We start from the raw sequence: 6903 nt of genomic DNA on the forward strand, positions 1-6903 counted from the left end.
AGTTATTTACTGTATTTTTTGTTTTAAATGAAATTAACTTCTTTGTAAGAGAAATTTGTTCCCAAATGAATTATAAACCAGAGAATCATAAGAAATATGTAAATAAATATAGGCTCCATATAGACCCCCTTGAAGACCATTGGAGTTATTTTTCTGAAGTACAAATCTATCCATAGAAAAACAATGAATATGAAAATGCAGGGATAGCTGTTATGAAGCAAAGGAAAATAGGAGAGTAGAAAAAGTGAGCTAGATTAAACTGCTCTTTCTACAGTTGCAGTTCAAGAAACAGTGGAGGAAAAATAAGCATAATATCTGCTGCTGCTTCTCCTAAGTCTTACATCGTTAGACTATTACTCATAAGCAGAAAATACTTTGTCTTCTACATGATTACCTTACTTAATCATCCTCAAGACAAATTATTCAACTTAAAAGACCATTGGGTAATTTTATTCAATTATATTAATACTTGAGCACTGTTGAGTTCCTAGTAGAACAATTTTTATTATAAATAGTCCTGGAGTCATGTTCCCCCATTTATAACTCCATATTTATTTATTAAAAATTCCTTTAATCTTTACAGAACATTTTTTTGTAACTAAATGCATCCCTTGAGACGTTTCTTCCACAGGCAAAAATGCTAAGTCCATTTCCTTATCTCTTGCTAAATGTTCACTTACTAACAGAACCTTAATCAAAAATTTTGAGTCACAAGCATTAGAGTGGATAATATCACCGTCCGGTCATTCATTCAACAATACTTATTGAATGCCATTTATATGCCAGGCACTGTGCTAGATGCTGGGTACATTTAGTGATACTATGATAAACAAGACAAACCTGGTCTCCGACCTTGAGGAGCATATAGAAGAGTGGGAGAGCTAGACCAAACAAACAACTATAATACATAGAGTCATTTTTAAAAAGAATTCTTATTCATTATGTGAGTACCCAACTGATATTGTGCTTGATCCCTTCATTTAAAGCCTCAGAAACACAAGCACCTCCACTGCTTTCCACCACTGTCTCTCTCCTGGATGAGTACTGTAGCAGCCAAACTGGTCTCCCTTCTCCCCATTTAACAGCCTGAGTGATCCTCTTAATGCGTAAGTTGAATCATGTCACTCCTCCTTAAGACTCCTTTAGCCGGACGACTAAAAATAGAAAAAAGTAGCCAGGCGTGTTGGTGCACACCTATAGTCCCAGCTCCTCGGGAGGATGAGGCAGGAGGATCATTCGAGCCCAGGAGTTTGAGGTTGCTGTGAGCTAGGCTGACACCACGGCACTCTAACCCGCACAACTTTTTTTGAGTCTGTCTCAAAAAAAAATAAATAAAAATAAATTTAAAAAATAGAATTAAACTCTATAGGGACAATACTTTTTGTTTTGTTTACTCATATATATTAGCATCTAGAACAAGGTCTGGTATATGGCAGGTATGCAATGAACATTTCTTAGTGAATAAATATAGAGAAAACTCCTCCAGATTAGACGAAAGACAGGCTAGTGTTTATCCATTTACTGACTCAGCTAAATTTATTGAACATAAGCTGTGATTTAGACTCTCTAAGTAGATGAATAGAACCAAGTCCTTGTGCTGGAAGTATTCATGTATTAGTGGGAGAGACACATTAACACCTAATCTCATTTTATTGGGTTAAGTGTCATAATAGAGGAATGTACAAGATACCATAGGAGCACAACATCAGGGTAGCTAAGCTTTGGAGATGCTCACAAAATGTAGAGAAATTTTTTAATGCAGAGAATTTTCTAGCTCATAGTAATTGTACTCACTGTGTGGCAGTTTGTTGGGGGTAGTATGAGTCTTGCTCTAGGGAGGCTAGACAGATGGTGCTTGACCTACTGATATCTGGAATTCAAATTAGTTCTATTCCTTACTAGTTCTGTGATGTTGGGCAAATTACTGATCATCTCCAATTATTGAACATGAGAACTATTGTTACCTATCTTTACACCCTATGTGCTATCACAGACTCTCACGCATCAATTTAAGACAAGGAATCTATCAAAGCCATAAATTTATTTTACTTTTAAACACAAAACGAAAGGGATAAATTCCAAGCCTCTTCTGTCTAAAGAAGCAACCTAACCAGTACTCATTTCTTCAGAAATCAGAGATGTTTTTTGATTATTGTTATTCAAGATAACTAGTTAACTAGTGGAACTGACAATTCAACAAAGAAAAACTCTTTAGAGAATAATGGCATATTTACATAATAAAGCAATAATTTTCAAAGCTCCAGTGTCTTGAATAACTTATTTTCTGTCAATATCAAAAACATATTTTTAAAGTAACAGAAAAGTAGACAGGATGGTTGTAGGTGTTAATTTTCATTCATGTATCTATACTAGCAAAGAGAAGACTGATATTCTTTAAAAATGTTCTCAACTTCGTGCCTTATTAGAAAAGGCAACTTAACCTTTTCATTGTTCAGAATTCTGTCTGCCCTCTGCAGCCTGAAAAGAACAACTCTCTCTTCTTTATCTCTATATTTATGGTTGTTCACTGAGGTGTCTTACAATCTTAAAGGCCAAGTACAGAGATTCTTTATTGACATTGGGTGACAAGTATAGGAAAAAAAGGAAAACCTTTTAAAAATTGCAAAATTTATCCATTTTTTAACAATTTTGATATGTTACATGTAATACCCTGATGCTACATTTGGTTGTTTTGAGTATTAAATGAATTAATACAAGTCAACTTTTTAGAAGAGTGCTTGGCACATAGTAAATGCACAATAAATGTTACCTATTATAATCATGCACAATTTGTTTTCCCAAAAACCCACTCCCAAAGAGGTAGGATAATGCTAACAAGCCCATTCACAGTGCTGCCAAGAAGTCTCATTTATTGGTTCATTTGATTTTAAAAATCAAGCAAATAAAAAATACATATTGAGTACTTACTATATACAATGCACTGTGCTTGGTTTTGTGTGTATATACAATGAAGTAGAGATACAATCTTATCTCCCTTCAGCCAAGACATGTCTTTTAAAGTTGAGAGTTATATAAGCAACTGTCTATTGAATGTGTCCAAAACAGAGTTCATTATCCTTTACCTCAAAACTGCTATTCTTCCCTATTCATGATTGGAATCATCACCACCAATTTAATAACCAAAGTTGTAACTCTAAGTCACTCAGAATTTCTCCCCTCCTTCATCCCATACTCGGTCAGCCAATTAAACCCCGCCAATTTAACATCCTAAGTGTCTCTCCTATTAGACTTCTCTTTTTCATTTCTACTGCCACTACAGTTATTTGAATCCTCATTATTTGTCATCAGAGGTATTGTAACAGCCCTGTAAGTAGTTTCCCTGTCAATCCTGTGATTAAAAGCCTTCACCATTCTCTTTCACTGACACAATATAGTCAAGGCTTCTTGACTATATCAAAGTAGTCAATTCTATTTGCTTCTTAAATTTCATAATCTAGCATTCTCAAACAACCCCTCTCCCTGCTCCTCATATTCAAACTTACTTTACTCTCCAGCAACATTAAGCTGTTAATAGTTTCCTTAACAGATGTTCCATAATTCCACACCTTCTATCTGGAATACCCTACTTCATTTTTTCACCTGGCAACCTCCAATTTCTGTTTCAAATTTTGGGGTCAACATCAAATCATCCTCCTGAAAGCCTCCTCTCTCCATGCTCAGTCCCATCTTCCTTACAAGACCCCCCAACAGAAAACACACAACAATATTATTTCTTAATCCTTTATTTTTTTCTGTTGTTGTATTTACTAAATGGTATTATAATTTACTTGTTTATATATGTGCCTTTCTTATTAGACTCTGATATCCTGGAGGTTAAAGATTATATATGATTTGTCTGTTCATCTTCATAGGATGGCAGGGCTTGGCACAAAGTAAATTCTCACCAACTGCTTGTTAATGGAAAGATGAAAGGAAGGAATGAATGAAGGAAGGGAGGAAGGAAGCAGGAGGAAGGAGGAAGAGAAGGAAAGAAGGAAGTCATAAATTCTGACTTTAGAAATAGGTAGAATTTTAATAGACAGAGAGGGGTAGGGACAGTACTCTAACTAAAGAGATTGGGGGAAAGTTCAAAACCAGAAAATCAGAAGGTGTGTTTAACTGCAGATGATGACAAAGGGCCTTGGGGTGACAACTGGGCTCTAAAACACAGAAAATTATTTTCTAGATCTGTGCTGTCTGACTCAGCAGCCATTAGCCATATGCGAGTATTTAAATTTAATTAATGTGAAATAAAATCTAAAATTTAGTTCCTCCATTGTATAATACATTTCAAGGGTCAGTAGCCACATGGGGTAGTGGCTACTCTATCAAACAACCGAGAGAGAGAGAGAGAGAGAGAGAGAGAGAGAGAGAGAGAGAGAATATTTCCCTCATTATAAAAAGTTCTATTGAATAGCCCTGGTCTAGAGAAAGAGTGACTCTGCTCCTAATGAGGAAACACACAATGAAGACCCAGCGGATCCCTCAAGGACTGACCTCATTTTTTTTTAATAACATGCTCCCACATACATTCAAAAAGGACTTGAAAATAGATTCATGGTATTAAAATGAAAATACATTTCCAAAGAAAAGAACTGAACTTTCACTTCTAACAATGACAGAGTAACTGGTATCTGACTTTCTCTCCTGCCATAGACAACTAGAAAACTAGACAAAATATAGTTTTAAAAACAATTTTTAGATAACAGACAATGCAGAACTATGATATTTTGGAGAAGAGAAACAAACAAGCCCGATTACCATCCTGGCTTTCTGCCTAGAGAAATTTTCTAGACCACAGTGCAAGAAGGGGATCCCAAGCAGAGCACAATGGTTTCATTTACTTGAGGAGACAGAGGTCAGAATTCAGGGAGCTGAGGCAGAGTGTTACAGAGGAAGAAATTATGCAGAGGAAAACTTCTAGAAATCTGCATAAGGCATTTTCTTGTGTTTGACTGAAAGCTAAGCTGTACATGTATAGCTGACATCCTGCAAGGCTGGGTGAAGAACAACTGTTGAGTAGCTGAAAGCTGAACAATTCCCAGAGTTTATATGGTTGAGAGACATTTGAGTTCAAGTGACAGTGTAAAAACTTCAAGCATCTGGGGCTTTCAGCAGTGATCCCATGTCTTAGTCTGTTTGGGCTGTTATAGCACAATATTATAGACTGGATGACTTATAAACAACAGAAATTTATTTCTCACAGTTCTGGAAGCTGGGAAATCCAAAATCAAGGTACCTGTGTCTGCTGAGTACCTGTTTCCTGGTTCATACAAAATTTCAAATGTTCATCAATTTCTAGCCTAAAGAAAAAGTCACAGGAAAGATAAACTGCAAGTTAGAGAGGGCAAGTTCCTTTAAAACCTTTCAACTGTTCAACCTAGCTGTCTCTGGTCCATTCACTTCAAAAGAAGGCTAGAGTGGGTCAATGATAAAACGATAAACCTATTTTTTCTCAACACTTACTAATAGGAAAATACAATGATCCATTTCATATTTTTCAAGGGAGGAAAAATTTGATTCATTGCAGAACTCATTATTCTTGTCAAATGAGTCAATAGAGATAAGCTATTAATTTACTTGAAAAAATTGGTATAAAAATGGAAAAATATGGTGCCGGTGTTCTGTTCTCTCACATATAGAGAGAGATATATAGTTTTTTGTAAGTGTGGGTAATAATAATTTTTAAAACCTAGGCCGGGCGTGGTGGCTCACGCCTGTAATCCTAGCACTCTGGGAGGCCGAGGCGGGTGGATCGCTCGATGTCAGGAGTTCGAGACCAGCCTGAGCAAGAGTGAGACCCCGTCTCTACTAAAAATAGAAAGAAATCATATGGACAACTAAATATATATAGAGAAAAAAATTAGCCAGGCATGGTGGCGCATGCCTGTAGTCCCAGCTACTCGGGAGGCTGAGGCAGTAGGATCGCTGAAGCCCAGGAGTTTGAGGTTGCTGTGAGCTAGGCTGACACCACGGCACTCACTCTAGCCCGGGCAACAGAGCGAGACTCTGTCTCAAAAAAATAAATAAATAAATAAAACCTAGCCATTTGTATAGTACTTTCAATTTTCAAACAATTCTCATGCACATTATGTTATGTGCATCTTTATACTAATCCTTTTTGAGATTGGTATTATCATGATCCCATTAAATAGGTGGGATAGCTGAGATTTAAAACAGTTAAATAGCTTGCTTGAATTTATATAACAATAAGTAAATGAATGCATCCAGACTCAAACCCAGGTCTTCTGATTTCAAATGTTAATTCTTGTCCATCATACTTGATTTATCTGTAAAAATTACAGGAAAATTAAAGAATTAAAGAAGGAAAACATTCTAATCTGAAACATAGAAGATACAGGGATATATCTCCTTCCTATCTTAGATAAAGACGTCAGAAGAAACTGGACAGGTTTGTTTAAAATATGTCTACAAATTATTTTATAATGTTTTCTTCAAGAGGAGGGGCCTAATTCTCCTCCCTTTGAATATGGGACTCACTTCTAACTAATAGAATGATGATGTATGCCTTCTGAGACTAGTTCATAGGAGATATTGGGGCTTCTTCCTTGTCCTCACTCTTGGATCTGTCACTCTGGGAGAAGCCAACTGCCACATTGTGAAGATAATTTGGAGCCCTACGTAGAGGTCCATAGGATAAGTAACTGAGACTTACTACCAACAGTAAGTACTAAATTGCCAGATGTGAGTGAGCCATCTTGGAAACAGATCCTCCAGCCCAGTGAAGTCTTCAGATAATTGCAGCCTGTGCCAATATCTTGACTGCTGTGACATGAAAGACCCTGAGCCAGAATCACCCAGCTAAACTGCTCCCAAATTTTTGACCCACAGAAACTGTGTGAAATACACATGTTTACCATTCATTTTAAGCCACTAAGTTCT

Source organism: Lemur catta, chromosome 3, assembly GCF_020740605.2.
Source record: "Lemur catta isolate mLemCat1 chromosome 3, mLemCat1.pri, whole genome shotgun sequence".
Classification (NCBI taxonomy): Eukaryota; Metazoa; Chordata; class Mammalia; order Primates; family Lemuridae; genus Lemur; species Lemur catta.